The following is a 22,692-nucleotide window of genomic DNA, read 5'->3' on the forward strand; positions in this document are numbered from 1 at the left end:
AAAGTTTCAGATCCCCTTGTGCTTTGCTCCAGACCCAGACAATTCACGTTCGGATGGTGCCGAGGTGAGGGCCGTCCAGCTTGAGGGCCAGCTCCTCATTCTGCCCCCCCTCCATTTTCCCAACCCTAGTACCCCCCGCCTCCCACCCCCAGCTCCACTCTCAGCACGGGTGTTCTTGTTCCCTCCAGTGCCTCGGAGCACACCCGCCACCGGGCTCAGCAGCCCACCCTCTCTGTCTCGGGTGGAGGCACACCTCCTCCACGCCCCCCTCCACTCAAATCCGTGCTCCCTCCCATCTCTCTCCCTCCAGCCCGGCCGCAGCCCCGGGCGCGGATGCCTGCCCGACCACCGCCCTCTCTCCCGGAGCGGCTCCTCCTCCGGGCTGCGCTGCTCCAGACAAGCCCCCAACAGTGCAAGTGCCCAGCTCGGCTGGCGAACTCAGAGGTAAGAGCATCCGGCCGCCACCCTGGCTTTCCCAGCCCGTCTTCCCTCGGGAGGGGGTGGGGTGCTTGTGCCCTGGCTCCGGGGGCGGGCGGGCGGGCAGGAGGGGCGCCGGTTCCGCTCTGCCGCGCCCTGCCTGCCTCTGCAGCCCTAGCCCTTTTCCCGCTATTCACCGCTCCTAGCCCCGGCCAAGTTGCTGCTCTGTGAGTATTCGCGCCGGGCGCCCACACTCGGGGGCTTCTGCAGGCGCAGAGGAGCAGGGTGGAGGGGCAGCTCCGCAGGGCGGGTGGGGACTGCACTCTGGACGGCGGGTCCAGGCAGCCTTTCCGGTGCAGTTGGGGGTAGGGAGCCGCGGGACCAGGGGCTGGAGAAGTGCAGAGCTACGGTGTGCAGAGACTGAGGGAGGTCCCCGAGGGGGCCCGGGAGTGGGTTTCCGTGCCGCTCGCCGGTTGGTCCCCTGTACTTGCCAAACTGCTCTGCTGAGGCTGTTGAGCCCTAACGTGGGGCTGTGGTGGCTTGTATGCAGGCTTCTTGAGGGACGGACGGACACACACACACACGGAACTCAAACAAAGGAAAATTAACTTTGCACTCTATCCCTTTAACAAATTAAACTGCAAGTATTGGTGAATGATTAGCTTTCCTTTTTTGTCCTTCACCTGAAATGCACTAAGTATTAAAGACGTGGTTTTTTTTAAGTGACTCAAGACTTACAGAATACACTTTAGCCAATGTTTATGCTACCTTATCCAAGAATTTAGTAATTTAAGAGGCTGAACATTTTCAAGTGTTTCTAAGGATTATTGCATTTTCCCGGGATCTTGATATGAATGTAGTTTACAGTTACTTGGACCTGAATAAAACAACTTTACTGAGAGAATTTGTCTTAATGCTGCCTTAGTCTAGCCCTTGATTTTATCCCCATGCAGGTGTTTCTGTTGTTTGGGTACCAGGGTCTTGGGAATGGGAAAGAGGTCATTATCTCAGCTCCAGGACAGTTTTGAATTATCTCTTACATGCACACACTTCAACTGGCCATCTTGGGATAAGGCCACAAGTTTAAAACCCAAGTGACTACGTTACTTTCTTTCCTTCCCTTTCTTTCTTTCTTTTGTTCTTTCTTTCTTTCTTTCTTTCTTTCTTTCTTTCTCTCTCTCTCTCTCTCTCTCTCTCTCTCTCTTTTCGCTTCACATAATATTTTCAGAAGGCGAATCCCTTAACTGATGAGATTTTTTTCAGAAACAAGGGTTTCTAAAGAATCTGAATTAGTCTAGATTCCAGAAAGCTGATCAAAGGTAGAAACCAAATTGCTCATAGCCTGTCTCCCATGCTGAATTAAGGACTGCACAAAGAAGGAGCTCAAGAAGAGCCTGTTGAAGGCATGGAGTGAAGTAAAGGCTTCCTGGACTCTGCTGGCTTGTCTGAGAGTTCCGCTGTGACTACGTAGATACAAGCTTCCTTTTCATTTATCCGGTAGCTACTACCCTTGGAAAAACTCCCTAAGATATGGGGGTGATTTATTCAAGTGCATATGGGAAGTGGTGTTATCTTCAAAGTATTTGTTATGGAATACTTAGTGATTGGCTGATAATTAGTAAAATATTTGCTCTTGGGTTTGTAGATTCACTGGGGAGAGAGGAGTGACATATGAGAGAATAATAAAAATTTTGGCTCCATTGGCTTAGAATATAAGAATTAATTACAGAAGCTCAGAAGAGAATGTGATTATGAACCAGGGTGGCTTCAAGGAAGAGAAGGGATTCCAATTAGGCCTTGAAGCAAAGCGTGGCTCTAAACCTGGTGGAGAGTTGCTCGGGAGAGTTTCCAAGAAGAGAGGCTAGATCATTTGGATTGGCGCTGAGGAAAAAAGTAATACCTACTGAGTATCTTACTCTGTGCCACATGCCACACTCTGTCTTTCATCCTCTAGTATTGTTACCCTTGTCTTAAAGAGACAGAATTCTTATTTTAAAAAGAGAAGGTCTGAAAGATGAGTAACGTGCTGACGATCACACAGGTAGTGAGCGGCAGCGCTGGAATCCCAGTTCCCCCTTGTCTGCCTCTAATGCGTGTGCTTCCATGGCTGCCTCCACAGTGGGCGGGGAGAGGTTCAGTTGAAGCACACTGGTCAGCTTGAATTCTGGCTCAGGAGTTGGAACTTTATCCTATATGCGTTGTCTGGCTTTAAATATTTTTGAGAAAAGGAATGATGGGCAAAGCAACTTTTTAAAGATTAATGTGATGTCAGGGTACAGCAATGTGACTTGCTCATCACAGGTTAAGGCGCAAGATGTAGTTCTTAATTAAGGGGGTTAAAAAAGTGAATGTAGCAAAGATACCTGGGACATTTAAAATCTTGCCCCCTCCAGTAGCTTGGTTCACTGGGTAAGACTTCCTTACACTGACCACAGGGCTGCTGGGGATCTAGAAAAGAGCTGGATCAGACCAGGCAAACATTGAACTGGAATGTGTATGTGGGGCAACACGGTTTGTCCTTTATATTTCCCACATGTGTTGCAATGTTTTGGTGACAAAAAAAAATTTTTTTTATAACTACCCTGGGACAGAGATCAATGTGTAATTGGTTTAAGAGCCTTTACTAAGTGGCAAAGTTGAGCTCCCAAACCAGGGCCTCTGCTCTAAAGATCTCATTTAAGTTGAGGTGTCCTTTTCCTCCAGCATTCCCTTATTTCCTAAATATGCTGAATTTTAAAATTTGGTATTGGCAAGGTAAAAGTGAATTGAGATTCTGTTTTGTAATAAAACCAGTTAAGAGAAAATGCACGTTTATTTCACTTTTTATCATGGAGTAGCAATGGGATGCCTTTGGAAAGTTACTGTGCGGAAATTTCAAAGGGATAGGAAAGCCAGGATCTAGAGCTATGCAGGGCTCTTTCTACCCCTCTACATTTCTTACCAGTAAATTGTGTTGTTCATATACATACCTAGGGAGCTTAGGGGGCCTTTGAAGATACCCAAGTTTATAGCCAGACTTGATTCTCTGCAGATAATGGGTTCAGGAAGGGCAGCAGTGGGTGGATCCATTTTACTAGAACTGTCTTCCCACTTTGAATACAGTCTAGATGTCTGGTTCTTCTTGTGCAACGTCTAGGCCTTTTTCTCTGAACTTGTCAGTGCTCCAAAGTTTGGTTTTAGGCAAGGGATATCAGGAGTGTGGGAGTTGTGCCCAAAAAAGGCAGAAAAATCAAGTTGTCAACTAGAAAATTTTTATTATTTATTTGTTTGTTTGTTTATATATTTTTGAGAACAAGAGCTTGTGCATGTGCAAGCAGGAGAGGGGCAGAGGGAGAAGGAGAGAGAGGATCTCAAGCAGGCTCCATGCGCAGCACAGAGCAAGACATGGGTCTCAATTTAAGGACTGTGACATAATGACCTGAGCTGAAATCAAGAGTTGGAAGCATGGGTGCCCTAAGAATTTTTATTTTAATTAATGTTAGAGTCAACCATACTTTTTTTGTAATATAAAAACTATAAGCCCCAAGTAGGATCTCAGTTCTCTATACCCATTTTTACCTTAAGGAGCCCTAACTGGAGAGCTTGCTTACCCCACTGATGGGGCTTTGATAGGTGAAATTCTCACCAGCGGCCCTAATCATGTCAGGACATGACTCAGTTTGGGTTTTGGATCTCTGAGGAATGTGACTTCTCAAGTGTAGGGGATTTAGATTCCAAAGATATGGGTTCAAGTTCCAGCTTTGCCATTTTTATTTAGAAGTGTCTGGAGTATGATATCAGAAGGATTTCTTAGTTCAGTTTTTCTGGTTCTTCTAGGTGAGGGTAATGCTCTAGGATCAGACAGAGCTCATGCCCTGATTAGTCTCTTGGTTCCTTCTTGTAGCTTGTAATCTTGTGTCACCTGAAAACCATTTTGTTTTATCTGTAGTTCTAGATCAGAAAGGAAAATCAGGGGCACCTGGGTAGCTCAGTCAGTTAAGTGTCCGGCTTCGGCTCAGGTCATGATCTCACGGCTTGTGGGTTCAAGCCCTGTGTTGGGCTCAGTGCTGACAGCTCAGAGCCTGGAGCCTGCTTCAGATTCTGTATCTCCCACTCTCTCTGACCCTCCCCTGCTCACACTGTCTCTCTCTGTCTCTCAAAAATAAGTAAAAAACATAAAAAACATTAAAAAAGGAAAATCAGCTGGGATTTCCTCTAGAGAATGACAGCTCTCATTGTTGGTCTACTGGTGATATTTTGGTATGAGTTTCTGTGAGAACTTGCTGTTAAGTTTTGAGAATTGGGGTCTCAAATAGTGACTTTGGCAGTGCTCTTATTTAAAGGCCAGAGATGTTTGGTTGCATTTTTGGTACATTGCTTACTCCCACAGTTGTTACTGTTTATATATTTGGCAAGCATTTGTTATTTTTATCATTTATTAAAGAAAGGAGTGATTTAGATTTTCTAAGGTAGCTGAAAGCTTTAGAAAAATAGGACTGGGATATTCTTTTGGTTCTCAGATACAATCTCCTAGTATACTACAACCATTTGACTAATTTTACTCACTCTGCCTCCAAATATCCTTAATCTCTCTCAAGTGATTTGTTCCCTCTCAGGAGATTTCAGAACCTCTCTAGGAAATATTTTCTGAGCTTTCCAGACTGATGGTCACAGATTACCTCCTTGTTGTTAGCCTGGATTTTCTTTTCGTGTCTCTTGCTTTCACAGTTTTCCCATCCCTCTTCAACACACTGATGTTCACAGAGGGAACAAGTTGTCTCTTCTGGGCCCCTTGGCAGCTACCAAATATGCAGATTGCCCCTCTGGACTCATCCTTTCTTTCTCTTTGTCTGGCTAAACAAGCCGGACACTCTGTGTTTTTCTTTATACAACTCTCTTTTTAGACCTATGATTATACTTGTTGCTTTGTTTTTTGTTTTATGCAGGAAGTCAATATCAGATATATAAGCAATTATAGGTTTCAGTGAAGGGAGCCTTTTGGAAATAAAATGTGCTTTTTCTTCCTATCAGCATGAATAATTGTGTAACATATGTAAATACTGAAGATGATCTTCTAAAAAAATATCAAAAGAATTTTGCTTAAGTCCTCTTTAAGAGCTTAAGAAGAATCCAGCCCTTTCAAGACTGCACTGAAAGTAACAGACTCACCCAACTGAGGCCCTTCAAAAATTGTGGGAATCATTTGTTTAAACCAGAACTTAGGATACCCAAGCAAATATGATAGAAAGAATCTACTTACTAACCTTTGTTAATAGCATAAGAAATAAAATCCTTTTTAATGGACCCTTTGTGATAAGGGTCATAGTGATTCGAATATGCTAAGAACCCTGATTGTCAGTGCTCTGGAAACTACTTTGAGTAGACAAGTATGAATTCGTGGCTTTTTGTCTTTCTTTGGTATGAATTTGGGATCTTGGATGTTAATTTAACTAAGGACAAGTTGAATCTAGGTGTTTGTGGATTTCCCCCTCCCTTCTCCCTATTCTTCCTTATCCTGAAGACTAATTGGAATGGAGTAGAAAGTGCCTCTAACCAAGGAGTCATTGTGTTGGGATGTTTTGTGAGACACTGGTATGTATTACCATCATTCATGCATTCTTACTTGTGTTCACCATTTATTGAATATCTGACATGGAAAAAGCACTGGGCTAGTGCTTCTTAAGCATCTGTTTGTTCTCTTACTACTATTTTTTTTTTAAGTGAACATCATATTATGTGTTTATTGAGTTAGTGAATGGGTAAAGTTAAACAATTAGATGGGAAATTATTTTTGGATGTGGGTGTCGGGTATTTCCTGATTTGAATGCTGCTATTGGGAAGTGGCCATGCTTACATCATTCTGCCCTCTGTTCTAGGTGCTGTGATGACCCTTGACAAGGAGGATGAGCATGTGGAATAGATTTCCTAGTGAGTGAACAGGGCCCACTTAGTTATTTTTGCCATCAGTTGTGTTAGATTACATTTTCTGTTGCCAGGAACTTCACTTAGCATAATATCACCTGCGATAGAAAATACCCAGTGATTGGTTGGTAAGAACTACCTGGAGAAGGTTTTCCTGAAGGTCTGGTTTTGCCCAGGGTGGATTCCAGGTGCTTGGATCCAAAGGGCTTCTACACAAACTAGAGTGATTCTCACACTCTACACCCAGGGGAATAGAAAGTCTCTTAAAATGTTGTACTAGTATGAGAGGGAAGTCAAAGCTTTTGTTTTTCAATGGACAGTAGAATCTGTACTAGAAATGAAGAAAATCCAGCTTACAAATGAATATGTAGTGCTCTAATAGGGGTAGGGAAAGCATGGAAAAATGGGATTTAAGGTCAAAGTGTTCACTTGATCCTTAATGTCAATCAGTTGTGAGGGTTCTGTTTTGCTTTTTTTCCCCCCCATATCTGTGTGTTGACAAGTCACTGTCTTAAATTAAAATAGTATTTAGGACCAAAGCGTTTTTATAGAAATTGATAGTAGAGTCATGGGAGATGGGCAGAGGCCACTTTGTGTCACATGGACCGTTTTAAAAATCCCCATGAGTAGCTTAGTGATCAGAATTAGTTTGAAATGGCTTTGCCGAAAGCTATTGGCAAAATAACATTTATCAGTTTTTGTTTACTCCTGATTTAGATATAAGCAAGAAAGCCAATTTGGTAGCTGTATCATGTGCCCAGCCCTGCCCACATTCAAGTTGCCTACTTAGTTCCCATGTATTTGTGATATTACGGGTCCCTAGAGGGCCAGGGGTAGATATCAGGAAATGAAGCTCAAACTTGGTTGAAGCTGTATCAAGAGGTGCCTGGCTGGCTTAGTTGGTGGTACATGAGACTCTTGATCTTGGGGTTGTGAGTTTGAGCCCCATGTTGGGTGCAGAGATTACTTAAAAATAAAATCTTTAAAAAAAGAAGAAAGAGGGGTGCCTGGGTGGCTCAGTTGATTGAACGTTCAACTTAGGCTCACGTTATGATCTCACTGTTGTGGGTTTGGGCTCCACATCAGGCTCTGTGCTGACAGCTCGGATCCTGCTTCAGATTCTGTGTCTCCCTCTCTCTCTGCCCCTTCTCTGCTCATACTCTGTCTCTCAAAAAATAAAAATAAAATGTTAAAAAAAAAAAAAAGAAGACAGAGCTCTCCCTGGTAGGTCACTTGGGCTGTGGGTGTGGAGAAATAGGTGAATTGGACAGGGAAGAAAATCAGAGGGGCATGTAGTTCTGTGGAAATTGAATTAAAAAATGAAAAAGTTAGAACTCTTTTTTTTTCCCTCATTGACTTAGACCACCATTCCAATGGAAACATTTAAGGTTATTTTATGAACACTCATAGTAACTAGGTGAAGGCGCTGTGACTTCTAGACAGGTAGGAAGGACCCTCCTACCTGATTTTCTGGATTATGTTTTTGGGTTGTTTCCATCCTTTCCTTCTTTTTCTCCTAAGTTAAATATTCTGGCTTTGGTGCCTAGAAATTTTTAGGGCTATGGAGACTGGGGGCAGGGGTGCTGAGTGTGACGTGTTGCCAGTATGAGAGGCTTTTATACCCAGACGAATGTCCAGGAAAGAGGATCCAAAAAGTATATACACAGAGTCAGAAGGGAAAATGGCATGGCAAGTATTGTAACTGCTTTGGCCATTGTGAGTGTCTCTGCTAAGATGGGCCTGGTGGTTGGATGGTGGAATGGTACTGAGAATATGTTATAATCCACATCATTTCTTAAAGACTTTTTTCTTTAGGAATAAGCACAGTGCATTACATTGATTTTTGTTTTGAAATTTACATGACCTATCCATAAGTGAGCATACGGAGAAATGAACTTTCTTGAAATCACACAGCTCCAAAGCAGAAGAGCCAGGATGTGAACCTAGACAGTTACAGACTGAATGCCAAGCCCGTAACTGGTTCTGTACAGCCGCTAACTGGTCCCAACTCCGGTACTGCTGCCCCTTTACAGTCTCTTCTCCACAGAGCAACCGAAGTAGTATGTGTGTCCCCTGCTTTAGCCCTCATATTTAGAGTTCACATTTACTGCCAGGTCCTTACGTGCTCTAGCCTCTGGTCCTTCCACCTGCTGTCCACCATCCTCCCCATCTCTTCTATCTCAGAGCCTTTGCCTTGCACCTGGGATATTCTTGAATATTGCTAGTTTGTACCCTCCCTCATTTAGGTGTCAGTTCAGATGCATCTCCTCGAGGAGGCTGGCCTTGACCGTCCTATGCAAACTGCTCTTAGTGAATCTTTAATCCTTCCTTTGTTTTTCTTTCTAAAATTATATTACGTATTTGTGTGTTTTTCCTGTTTGCTTTCACAAATAAATAAACTTCATGAGATTAGGGAGTTGGTCCATCTGCTTACTGGTCTCTCTACTTTTTAGAACAGTATGTGGAAACTTGTCTTTAAATATTTGTTAAGTGAGTAAGTGGTGTCATTTGCATTTGATGTTTGTGTTTAACATGACTTGGATAAAAGTAGAGGGGAAAGGGATATGCAGGTGATACATACAAGTCTGGGTCTTACTTGCTTTTATATTTGTTACCAAGGCTTTGCCATAGTACCTGGCCAAAGAAGTTGCTCAGAATATCTGAGTTGAACAAATGCACTGTTTGATTTATTTTGGATTCCACACAGGAATTCAGAGAAGGGAGAGAATAGTGTGGACTGGTCCTGAGAGAAAATTTGTGGAGGACTTGTGGGCTTTGAAGGCAAGATTGAATTTGGTTGGGTGTATAGGAATCCCAGAGTTTGGTTTGTTGTTGTTATTTAAAGTTGAACTATTAGGATGATCTAGTTCAATCTTCTTGGTTCTAGATGGGGAAACTGAGCCCAGAGAGACAAAGAACTTGCCCAAAGGTACAAATGGTTTTATTAGAACCATGCTTGGAAACCAGGTATTTTGAGTCCTAGGTCAGTTCTCTTTCCTCCATTCAGCGCTACCTTCAGAATCAAGGAGGAGCTTTGGCGGGTGGGAGGTGACTAGGAATGGCATGAGCAAAGGCCCAGAGGCAGAAAAGATGTTGGCTTGTGTGGGAAAGAGATTGGGATGGATATTAGGGCATCTTAATTGAATCAGCAAGTTAATGAAAGGGATCCATGGGAGATACAGTAGGCTGTAGAAGCTACATAAGACCAGATCTTGGAGGTATATATTTTTTTATGTTTATTTATTTTGAGAGAGTGTGTATGTGAGCAGGAAAGGGACAGAGAGAGAGAGGAGTGAGAGAGACTCTTAAGCAGGCTCCACTCATGGAGCCTGAAATGGCTGATCTCATGAACCATGAAATGATGACCTGAGCGCAAATCACAAGTTGGACGCTTAACTGACTGAGCCAGCCAGGCACCCCTAATGTTTTATTTTTAAGTAATCGCTACATCCAATGTGGGGCTTGAAGTCATGACCCCGAGATCAAGAGTTGCACGGCTTTACTGACTGAGCCAGCCAGGCCCCAGATCCTGGAGAATCTTGAATGTTATCTTGAGGAGTTTAACTTTGGAATGACAGGGAGGCATGTGAAAATACTTTAAATATTCTGTATTTTCTCTCCACTAAAGGTGACAAATAATATAATCTAGAAAATGTATTAGAACTGAAGAATAAATTGGAGCCTTGGAGGAGTTAGGAAATCATTGTAACAGTCCAGATATCAGTGTAGTTTGGGGCCTACTAACATTTCAGTTTTTTTTAAATTTTTTTATTTTTTAGAAATTGTGTATTTTTTGAAGATGGTATGTAATTCTCTGACAAAATATGTGTACCCTGATTTCTAAGAGAGTTTGGGAGCAAGAAACCTGGAGAATCAGTATTTTACTTTATTTAATTCCATATATTTTATAAATGAAATTTTAGTGTCTAAATGGTAATCCCTTTTAAGAAACCCGAATCATGTTAGGCAACTAGGGAGAGAAGCTAACCCTGTCCTCCATGTGAAGATCGTGGTGGAGGGCATGGGGAGAGGCAGAAGGAAAAGATGGACAGTGCATGAGAATAGCTTCTGAAAGAGAGCCTAGGCCTCTCTGTCACAGGAACTGCATTGTGGCGGGGGGTCAGGCATCCAGGGACCTCAGCCTGGTACTGTTCTTTTTCTTTTTAGGACACAAGAGGTCTGTGGGAGTAAGAGCCAGTCTTGTGGGCCCACAAATGTTTGGATGGATGGGTTGTGTTGAAGCCCGGGCCCAGTCACGTAGTCCACATAAGTTTTCTTTCTTTCTTTCTTTTTTTTTTTTTTTTTAATTTTTAAAAATGTTCTCTTTATTTTTGAGAGAGAGAGAGGGAGAGAGAGACAGAGGGAGAGAGAGAGAGAGAGTGAGAGTGTAAGCTGGGGAGGGTCAGAGAGACAGGGAGACACAGAATCTGAAGCAGGCTCCAGGCTCTGAGCTGTCAGCACAGAGCCCGATGCGGGGCTTGAAACCACAAACCGTGAGATCATGACCTGAGCTGAAGCCGGACACTCAACCAACTGAGCCACCCAGGCCCCCTCCACATAAGTTTTCAACTGGATCTGATGAGAATAGACTAACACAACCCTTACCAAGCCAGTGAATTGGCATGGGGTATGATACTTTAAAAGTTTTTTCCATCCTCAGGAATCTTTTTCCATCTCTAAGGGAAAACTTTAAAAGTCAGTATGTAAGTGAGAACACAGACCTTTAAGTAATATCTCGTACTGGATCTGAGGGTTTGGGTTGCAAAAAAATCCTGGAGCATTTAGCATTTAACAAATACTTACTGAGCAGGACCTGTTAAGGACCTAATACTGTCTTAGTATTGGAGCTTTAATCATTTGATCATACTGCATCAAATGTTATTAATAAGACATTAACATTTGCTTCTATCTCACATTAAGTTTAGCCCCCAAGATTATATTGCTTGTCCAGAAACCCTCGGTTAGTTCCGACTGTTCACTTACGCTTGCAGTCACTTGTTGAACGTTTACTATATAAGAGGCAGTATGCTGAATGCTGAGGCAGTTTTGAAGGTGAACCAGGATTACTGAGGGTCCTCAGCTGGCCAACTGGAATATACCAGGTTGATCTGGCAGCTGTGCAGTTCCCTGGGATTCCTAGCCAAGAGGAGGATGTTTCAGCAGGAGTGCATCCCTCTTCACTTGTCCCACCCACACTGGGTCCTCCCCTTGCCACTGTTCTCTAAGCCGATCTTTAAGTTAAGAGAAATCTAAGTTAGCTCCTTTGCGTTGAATTGGGGAAGTCCCATTAAGGGCAGCACCTCGCTGATGAAACCTACAATAACGTTTGCAATCTTTCCTGGAGAATCTCTTCCGTCTGTGTAATCCCAAAGAAGAGGCTTCCCCATGGGAACTTGTCTCCTTCCTCTGAAAGTTGCTCTGCCTACGGGATGGGCACAGTTTGCGGTATTCAGTATTTCTCAGGCTCTTCACTTGGGCCTGCTTCAGTGGCTCTTCGTGGGGATGCCAGCAGGGGTGTGTTGCCTTGTTTTCTTAGAGTGAATGACACAAATGAGAGGGAGGCAATCATGCTAAATATTCCCTTCACTTGGAAAGGCAGCTGCTCAACAAAAGATAGGCAAAAGAAGATGGATGCAGAACGGTGTATTGTCGAGCCTTTGAATTGCCAATTGGAGTGAGGTTGTTTTCCCCTCCTTTGCTTGGCATCTGGAGCCAGTTTGTATGCCTTTTGGGGTTTGCTCTGCTTTACACATGTCTGCAAGCTCTTTTAATAGGAAGTTACAAACAGTAAAATTATCTTTCTCTTCAACTTTAAATTGGTTCTTTTAAAAAGATAATATGTGCACTGAAGTACATTATAAAAAAAAGCTTCACTTTCCTATCACCTAGAGATCACCACTGTACCGCTCTTAATGTCTTACTTAGCACATCCTCTTCTTAATCTTTCTCTAGGCGCATATATATATGTGTGTGTATATATATATATATATTTGTATCCTGTTTTTTGAATAAGCAAGATCATACTATACATACTGGTTTTCATTCTATTGTATTTTCAATTTTCTCCACTTTTTCAGGTCAGTAAATTTTTACTTTAGCTAATACCCAGACCATATTTCAGATTTTCCTTACGGACCTCTTAGTGTCTTTATCACATTGAACCTATAACCACATACTATATCTGGTTGTTATGTTCCTTAAACTTCGTTTAATCTAACCTAGTCTCTTTTGTATGATACTATTTTGTTGAAGAATTATCCTTAATAGGTTCCTTGGACTGAGTACCAGCTCTGTTACTTGTGTATTGCTAAGGGGTTTGTAGATGTCTCATTTAACCCTGGCAGCAACATTGAGAGGAATATTTTATTCTTAATTTTGTTACTCTCTTCCTGTGGGATCTCAGCTATCTCCAGGGCTTCAACTATTTCCTATTTTTTTTTTTAAGTTTATTTATTTTGAAAGAGACAGAGATAGTACAAGTGGGGGTGGGACAGAGGGAGAGGGAGAGAGAGAATCTTAAGCAGGCTCCATACCTAGTGCAGAACTGGCACGGGGCTCGATCTCATGACCAACTGTTAAGATCATGACCTGAACCAAAATCAAGAGTTGGATGCTTAACCGACTGAGCCACCTGGCACCCCTCAAGTCTTTTTTATGCCACTTATTATATATGATCCTGGACAAGTCACTTAACCTCTGTGCTTCAGTTTCCTCATCTGTAAAATGGGGGTAAAAATAGTGCCTACCTCCTAAGGTCTTTGTGAGGACAAGTGAATTAATATATGTAAAGTACTTAGATGACCTGGCATGTAGTTTACCGTGTATAATTACTGCTGTCGGACAGCTGGATGATCTGCAGGCATCTCAGATTTTCCCTGTTTAGGTTAGTACCTATCTTCATAAAGCTGTCTTTCTTCTGTGTTCATGAGCTCCTTTATTGATATCAGAGTCATCTCTGATTTCTCCTTTTTTTCTCAGTAATCCTACTCAAAGTCTTGTCAGTTCCATTTCCCAAAAGTCCTCCTCACTGTCTTGCCTCCAGCCCAGCTTTTTCCTGGAATGCATCCTTCATGTCTCAGAATGCCTGCCCCTGGATGTTTGTTAGTCAGTCTCCCAGGCTGCTCCCAAGAGTGAGCTTTCTGAAATAGTTTAATTATCATAGTTCCTTTCTAAAAACCCTTTCCTTTTTTATGAGGAATAACATACAGTAAAGTGCACAGATATTAAGCATATGGCTTACTGGATTTCAGCATTTGTAGTCACCCATGTAACCACCACTCAGATGGAGATACAGAACACTTCCAGCTTTATGTCTCTTTATGTTCCAGCATGAACATTCCTACCCCTAACTTCTCTGTTATTACCATTTGTTTTGTCTTTTTTTCTTTTCAAGTATTTACAAATATTTAAAATAGAATTATTTTTTTCCAGTTTTATTAAGAAATAGTTGCTACACATCGCTGCGTAAGATTAAGGTGTACATCATGATGATTTGGTTTTCATGTATCTTGAAATGATTATCACAGTAGGTTCAGTTAACATTCATCTTGTATGAATACAATAAGAAGAAAAGAAAGAAGGACAGAATAAAGAGAAAAAACTCCTTGTGATGGGAACTCTTAGGGTGTACTCTCTTAGCAGCTTTCTGTATGTCATGTAGCAGTGTTACCTATGGTCATCATGTACGTTATGTCTTTAGTGCTTATTTGTCTTGTAACTGGAAGTTTGTATCTACTGCCAACCACCTGTGTATCTCCATTTGTTTTGCTTTTTCTTGATCTTTGTGTAAATGAATCATAACCCTTTATTGATTCTTCTTGTTCCATATCTTTGAGAGGGTAATTCCAAACTCATTTAATGTGCATTCACACATATTTGTCATCTGGCTTTTATTTCAGGTCCTTCACACTTAGTCTGCCCTTCCTGCCATGCCAAAATTGCGTGTAGTATACTAACACAATAAGCTCTTTTTCCCTTTTACTTTTTTGTGCTTGATACTCTCTTGGCCCTCTACTTCATTCCCTGGCAAATTCATCCTTCACAACTCAGTCCTAGGCAGAATCAAGCCCTTCTCTGTACTCTAGATGCATGATTATTATAGTCAGTTACTTACTTACATGTCTTTCTCTTCTTCTCATCATTCCCCCCCACTCATTTACACAAGTAATTCATATTTTCTCCAGAAAAATTAGAAAACAGAAACAACAAAAAAACCTTCAAAACCCACCATATAGAGATGACCATTGTTTACATATTTACCGAAATATAGACCAACACTGTCAAGCAAACATTCATTCACAAATACTATTTATCTACTTTATTATTTACATTTAGTTTCCCCTGCTACTTTTTGTTGTTGTAAAAACACTATGTTGAACCTCTTGATGCCTGTATTTTAGTGCAGTTCCCTGATTATTTTTGGAGGATACATTTGTAGATGTAGATGAAAGAGATGGACATTTTAAAGGACTTTTGATACACTTAACCAAATCACTTTCCAAAAAGTCTTTACCCTGGGTATACTTCTGTTAGGGTAAGAGAGCATGCTTTTAGCTGTCTCTGCCAAACTAAAAAGAAGGAAAATAGTGTTTTGTAAATCTGATAAGATACGAATGGCTTTGCATTACTGTTTTAATTTGCATCTCTTTGCTACTGAGGTTGAGTATTTTCTCATATGCTTAATGCCATTTAATTTATATTATATAATAATTTATATTTCTCATGTGATTTACATGTTCATGTGTTTATATATTTGTACTGATTTTTTAAATGTTTTTAATACTAAGGATATTAGGTCATCATATATACTACATATATTTCCCTGTTTGTCATTTATCTTCAAACTTTCAATTTATTGTTTTCCAAATATAAACATTTAAAATAATTTAATGTAGTGAAATGTATTAGTCTTTTATTTTATTTTTTTTTTAAGTTTATTTATTTTGGGAGAGAGAGCAAGCATGCATGCATGGGGGAAGGACAGAGAGAGAGAGAGAGGGAGGGAGAATCCCAAGTACGCTGTGTGTGGTGAGTGCAGAGACCGATGCAGGGCTTGATCTCATGAACCATGAGATCATGACCTGACCTGAAATGAAGAGTGGAACACTTAACTGACTGAGCTATCCAGCCACCCCAAATTTATTAATCTTTTAAATAACTTTTTTACCTGTGGTGTCATTCTTAGAAAGATCTTCATGAGAGAATATTAGATAAATATCTGTTATATATTTTCTACTTATTTTATGCTGTCATTTTTTGCATTTAAATCTTTATTCAGTCTGGAACTTATTTTGTTACAAAATCATGCTGATAATAGCTAATTTTTTGAGTGCATATTATATGCCAGGCATATGCTTCACTCATACTGACTCATTTAATACTTTCAACAAACCTGTGCCATGGGCACTGTTAGTATCACTGTAAATTGACTTGCTGAAGGTTGCTCAGCTAGGAAGTGGCAACGATAGGATTCAAGTTCAGATAGTTGAGCCCTAGAGCCCATGCCCTTAACTACTCTAACTTAATTTTTCCCAGTGTCATTTGTTAAGGAATCCTTCTTTTCCCACTGTTTTGTAATTGCCAATGTTAATCATATGTTAAATTTATACATATACTTAGGTGGTGTTACCAAACTTTTGTTCCACTGAGCTGTCTGTTTTGGTGATAATGCCACACTGTTTTAATTTGAGTAGTTGAAATATGGTATTCTCCTCACCTTTGGATCCCCAGTGCCTAGCAGTGACTGTTGGCCTTGTAGGTATTTAATGAATATTTGCAGAATGATGTCACTCTTGGAGGTTCATGGATAGAATTCAGAGGGTCTGCAGTTTGGAAAAAATTACGTCATCATTTTCATTGATCCCAGACTGAAATTTAATATATCTTTTAATTATGAATACAGGCAGTAAAGTAGAGTAGAAATAGCACTATCTGTGATTTCGTCATGGATATTTGTCAGGGTGAACCTTAGGTTAAAAACTCTTGCTTTACTGTATTTCTTTCTTGAGGCCATTTTATCTTTATGTCTTATCTGTAGGCAGTGCCTGGTACTTATTAGATGCCCAATAAATATGCTAATTTTAAAAACTTTTAATTTTCAAATATATACAAAAATCAAACTGCATAATGAACTCCCATAATGACTTCATCCAGCTTCAAATATTATCAGCATTTTGCCAGTTTTGTTTTATCTATCTCTTCTCATCTCTGGATAATGTTATTTTACCCAATGATATTTCAGAAAGCATATCTAATTGATAAAGACTTGAAAATATTAGCCATTCTTTTTTCTTTAATGTTTATTTTTATTTTTGAGAGAGAGCGAGAGCGCGAGAGTGCGTGCGTGCATGCGTACGCGCGCACACACACACGAGTGGGGAAGGGGCAGAGAGAGCGGGAGACACAAAGTCAAAGCAGGCTCCAGGTTCTGAGCTGTCAGCACAGAGCCTAATGGGAGGCTTGTACCCACCAACCTTGAGATCCTGACCTGATCTGAAGTTGGACGCTTAACTGACTGAGCCACCCAGGTGCTTTGAAAAACATATAGCCATTCTTAATACATTTAACAAAAATAAACTAATTCCTCAATATCATGTTACCCAGCTTATATTTAAATGTCCTTTATTATCTCAAAGGTGTCTTTTTACTTAAATTAGATTTTCGAATTGGGATCCATGTAATACCCACACTTTGTATTTGGTTGATATGTCTCTTCTTGCATGTTAAAGACATTGTATAAATTACTTGTTAACTTCATGTTCTGATACTGCTCCTACTCTCCTCTGTTGCTTACTTTGGTATATTTTTACTAGTAATTTATTCTTGACAATTGCTCTTTTCCTATTTAACATTTTATTTATCATTTGAGTAAATTGTTGATTTTGGTTATTTGGTCTTATTTTTAAAACTTAAACACTTGTCTCATTTAAAGTTGTTCTTTCAGCTGTATTTTGGACTGAGGCATGTGATGTGTAAATTTCTTAAGATCAAAGCTCTAACAGATACTTCTTTTTCATTCTCTCAAGATGTCTCACTTTGTTAAATAATTTGAGGTTAGGGGCCCCTGGGTGGTTCAGTCAGTTAAGCGTCTGACTTCGGCTCAGGTCATGATCTTGTGGTTTGTGAGTTCAAGCCCTATGTTGGGCTCTGTGTTGACAGCTTGGAGCCTGGAGCCTGCTTCAGATTCTGTGTCTCCCTCTCTTGTTCCTCTCTGACTTGTGTGCACATGCTCACTTGCTCGCTCGCTCTCTCTCTCTCTCTCTCAAGAATAAATAAACATTAAAAAAATTAAAAACATTTTGAGGCAAAAAGTATTTTCTCTGGATGCCTGGGTGGCTCAATTGGTTAAGCATCTGCCTTCAAGCTCAGGTTATGATCTTATGGTTCATGAGTTCAAGCCCCACCTCAGGCTCTTTGCTGTCTGCACAGAGCCTGCTTCAGATCCTCTGTCCACCCCTCTTTTTGCCCCTCTCCTGCTCGTGCTATTTCTCTCAAAAATAATAAAAACTTAAAAAAATTTAAGAAGTATTTTCTTAGAATTTTATATACATCTGTGGGCCATAATTGTATCCTCTGTAGAATTGGAAGAAATTGAGATTTGAGTCTTTTTACAGGCAGATTTTTAAATTTTCTTTATACTTCAAAAATATGAGAATGTCATAGTTTTTTTCAGAATTCCATAAATTGTTTGTATTTGGACCTAATTTATCTTTTCTGGACAATTTGCTTCCATGAAACTTTTAATTACAGATTCGAGGCCATTTGTTGAAAACTTTTATTTTCAGGGTGGTTCTCTGAGCATCATTCCTTCTCATGATGTTCATCTTGTACATTCTTGAATCTCTCTTTTTCTTTTATTAATTTTGGAATATTATATCTTTTTCTTGATTAGCTTTTTCAGTAGCATCACTTGGTTTTTATCACATTCATCTCCTCATTGCTTTAGTATGGATCTCCTGATTTTACAGCCTGCACTTGTGTAGTCATTATAATGGTCTGTTTCATCTCCTTGAGAATCAGGAGATGCCAACTGATCTGCAAATTTGATTGATTGATTGATTGTTTACTGTGGGGAAGGCATTCCATTACAAGGATTAGCTTTGTTTTTGTTTCCTACCATGAGGTTTTTTTTCCTTTGCTTATATCTTTTTCCTGTTTCTTTTTCTAAGTTTACTTGTTGATTCCCCTTTCATAGTTTCAGACTATTTTGTTTGCACTGTATTTACTGAGATTTGTGAGAAGTACTTTTCAATATATTGAGATCTCATTTCAGCCTCATTATAAAAGGTTAAGGAATTGAGGCATTTAAAAATTTTTTCTGACAGTTTAATGATCACCTAATTCTAAACCTCCCATTTTGGAAAATGACATCATAAAAGGAAGTGAAATTCCAGATTCCCGTTTAAATTTATTTATTTATTTTTTTATTTATTGAGAGAGATTGAAAGCATGGGAGGGACAGAGAGAGAGAGAGAGCCTCCCAGGCAGGCTCTGCACTGCCAGTGTGGAGCCCAAGGTGGGGCTGGAATTCACAAACCACAAGATGGTGATCTGGGCTGAAATCAAGAATAGGACTGAGCCACCCAGGAGCCTCCCCTCTACCCTCACCCCATGTCATTTTTGTTAAGATGAACTTGAAGGAAGAGGCCTACCATGATGGGAGAAGCTCTGTATGAAGGCGTGGCTTGCGCCTGGCTGGCTTCTGGAGAGCTTCCTGACTGCTGTCGCCTCCAGGTCTGTGAGGGCAGTTGCCCTCCTGGTGTCCCCTTTCTCAGTCACTCTGCTCCTGCTGGGCCAGAAGTGGGAGATGGCATTGCTGTTATTTATTCTGACTCTTTTGCTGTTTCTGTGTCTGGTGTTTGAAAACTCCCAGTATAGCAGAGGAACAATTAGAAATATTTTTAAGAAAATGAATGACTCTTAGTAACAAATCCTTTCCCAAATGAGATGGTTCCAGTTTTTGCTTTCTGAAAGCAAACTGAAAGAGTTGTCTGCTTGTAGATAATTAAAAATAATTAAAAACATTTTTTATTGTTTGTTTATTTTTGAGAGAGAAAGAGAGAGAGAGAGAGAGAGAGAGAGAGAGAGAGAGAGAGAGAGAGAGAGAGAGAGAGAGAGACTGTGTAAGTGGGGGAGGGGCAGAAAGAAAAAGAGACACAGAATCTGAAGCAAGCTCCAGGCTCCGAGCTGTCAGCATAGAGCCCCATGCAGGGCTTGAACTCATAAACTGTGAGATCATGACCTGAGCTGAAGTTGGACGGTAAACTGACTGAGCCACTCAGGAGCCCCAAAAGAATTTTTGAATGTAGATCACTGTGTAATTTGGGTATGTAACTCAGAAAGAGTGCAAAGATTGATATTGCTATAACAGAATCTCCTTCATTCCTATGTAGTTATTTATGGACAAAGTTTCTTGGCCCTTGCAACATATAACCTAGAAATGGAAAAATTAATGCATTTATAATAAAAATTTTACTTTTAATATTTAATATAAATTTGTAATATGAATTTTTGATTAGCTATATAACAGTAATATAATGAAACCTCAATCCAAAAGAAAATTTATTTTGAACATTTAGAGTCTATATCATAGGATTTAAAAATATATGTATAAATATATTTATGCATAATACTAATATTGCAGAGATATATCAAAAGTTGACAAGTAAAACCATAAATATTAGGATACAATTCTGAGAAGGAAATAAACAGTAAAAGTTTATAGAGAAGAATGAATGGGTATAAAATTTCATGTGTTTTTTTTTAACTTTTTTTTTTTTGATGTTTTATTTTTAATACAGAGAGAGACAGAGCATGAGAGGGGGAGGGGCAGAGAGAGAAGGAGACACAGAACCAGAAGCAGGCTCCAGGCTCTGAGCTAGCTGTCAGCACAGAGCCTGATGTGGGGCTCGAACCCACGAATGTGAGATCTGACCTGAGCCAAAGTCAGAGGCTTAACCGACTGAGCCACCCAGGCGCCACATAAAATTTCATGTTTTTTAAAAATGCATGGTGATGGGGTGCCTGGGTCACTCAGTCAGTTAAATGTTTGACTTGAGCTCAGGTCATGATCTCATGGTTCATGAGTTCAAGCCCTGCATCGGGCTCTGTGCTGATGGCTCAGAGCCTGAAGCCTGTTTTTGATTCTGTGTCTCCCTTTCTCTCTGCTCTTCTACCACTTATTCTCTGTCTCTCTCTCTAACATGAATAAATATTAAAAAAAATTTAAATGGATGGTGATGGGTTGAAATCACTATGGTATTCAGACTTCATTGGATTAATTTGGATTCATTAAAAAAAGTAAGGTACTTTCATTTTAAAATGTCAATATTTATAAAATGCCAATATTTATAATAGGCTAGAAAGCTTATTTCTACTACTACTTATGATGCAAAAACATATGTTTAAAAGTAATTTTTAAGTTAGACATATGGGAGGAGTACTTGTTTTGTAAAATTCTTTTAGGGCAATATGACAGACATTTATAATAAAGTGTGATGTAGGTGATTAACCAGAGGAGAAGACAGAATAATAAGGAAAAGATGCAAAGGAAGCCCCAGGATCAGAGAAAGCAACCAGAGAAGGTGTTATTGGAGCTGAATCTTGAGGGACTGTGGGAGTTGGCTAGCAAAATAGAGGTGGAAAGGAAGGGGGAACAGTGTATGCAAAGGCCTAGAGGTATAAAAGAACATGGAGACTTTGGGGGAGATGGTTGGAGTGACATGAGCTGGATGGGGATGTACAGCCAGCCTGACAGTGCACTTTGATGTCCTGGAAAGCAGTGGTGGTGGGAGGTGGGGCACATGGAGGTAGGGGTTGGGGGGGCGGTGGAGGTCCTTTGAGGCAGCTCTTACTAAAGGCCAGGTAGGAGGTAGTAAGGACAAGTGCAATCCATTAACAGTGCTTTTTCCCCAGTGGCTGTTTCCCATATTGGTAATCTTTCAGACGTTCTTACAAATGTAGAGATTCTTTTTTTTAACTTGTTAAAAATTTTTTAAAGTTTATTTTGAGAGAGGGAGAGAGAGAAAGAATCCCAAGTGGGCTCTGCACTGACAGTGTGTCCAGAGTCTGATGTGGGGCTCAAACCCATAAATCATGAGATCATGATCTGAACTGAAATTAAGAGTTGGACACTTACCCAAATAAGTCACCCAGGAGCTCCACAAATGTAGAGATTTCATATTTATATTCTGCTAGGGGAGAAAAGGGAGGCCCAGCTAGGTTCTATCCCACTACTAGGTTTTATACCTCAGTAGTGATGTGCAGGCTAGAGTCCAAGGATTCTTTCTACATACTGGCCACATCCTTGGTTAAGGCCTTCAGCTTGTCATGAAAAAGGCTGATTATGTTTTTGGAGCCCAAATTTGAGATCCTTGAGCCAATAAAGGATTTCCCCCTGTTGGTTTGTGAAATTGTTTACGTGAAAAGCTTTTGCAAACTTCTGCAAATTAAATCAAATTTAACATATAAATTTAACTAAATCATCTTTATAAAGAATTCACCTGTATAAAATTTTCTGGTCTCAGAAAAGGTAACACACAGGGTCATACTTCTGGCCCATCTAGTACCGGGAATAATTCTGCTTTCTTGATGGAGAAGCTCCCCATTATAGGAATCAAAATAAGAGTGCTTTAAAATAAGACTGTATATCGTCCTGAAAAAATTGATTACGCTTTTTGCCTGTTTGAAATATTTGTTTTGCAAAGTGATAGAGCCCTGATTCAGTGTTTGCGTAGACCAGATGGAATGAACTCCAAAAGGAAATCATCAAAGGGTTGACTTGATACCACACAGAAACACGAGGCGATGAGATGAGTGGTTTTTCCACATTTTAATATTTTCCAGGATGACACTGAAAGTCTTGCCCTTAGAGAACCTGGAGCCACCTCATAATTCATTCTTCCAGGCTCTTGAGAAGGAGAAATGGAAGATTTATACTGTTCAGTAGCTACCCTGGGCCTTTCCTAGGAGAGCTTGGAAACGAATTGAGGACAGCCATAGAAATATAACCAGCAAGGCCTAGCTCTTGGGGACCATAGGAGAGGCTGCTGTCAAGCAAGTATGAGTCCCTTCAGGAGACCTATTCTGTGCCATTCACTACACTTAAGAAACCTTACTAATTGTCTCAAAGAGGAGAAAGTCAGGACTTGGAGAAATCAAGGAACTTGCCCAAATGAACCCAGGTTCATTTGATTCCAAAGCCCATTCCACTGCACTGTGATGCTGTCATGTGCTGAAATAATGGAAAATGAGCAATATTCTGGATTGAATCTGGGTACTTATGGTATCCAGCTAACTGTTCCGAAAACCTCTGAGTATGCTGTATTCGGAGGCGTTTGGGGAGAGGAGTAATGCTGGCTAGGAGAGAGGAATTGA

The 22,692-nt window shown here is 40.4% G+C and overlaps 1 protein-coding gene across 1 annotated transcript in view; it reads left to right on the forward strand.

Moving 5' to 3' along the window:
• Positions 1-22,692, forward strand: part of ST5 (suppression of tumorigenicity 5) — a 158,988-nt gene continuing 136,296 nt past the window's right edge. The window contains exons 1-2 of the mRNA XM_029957736.1: positions 1-64; positions 311-444. The gene's annotated coding sequence lies outside the window, so the exon portion shown is untranslated. The remainder of the gene's footprint in view (positions 65-310; positions 445-22,692) is intronic.

The sequence above is a fragment of the Suricata suricatta genome, chromosome 11 (assembly GCF_006229205.1).
Source record: "Suricata suricatta isolate VVHF042 chromosome 11, meerkat_22Aug2017_6uvM2_HiC, whole genome shotgun sequence".
NCBI classification, from domain to species: domain Eukaryota; kingdom Metazoa; phylum Chordata; class Mammalia; order Carnivora; family Herpestidae; genus Suricata; species Suricata suricatta.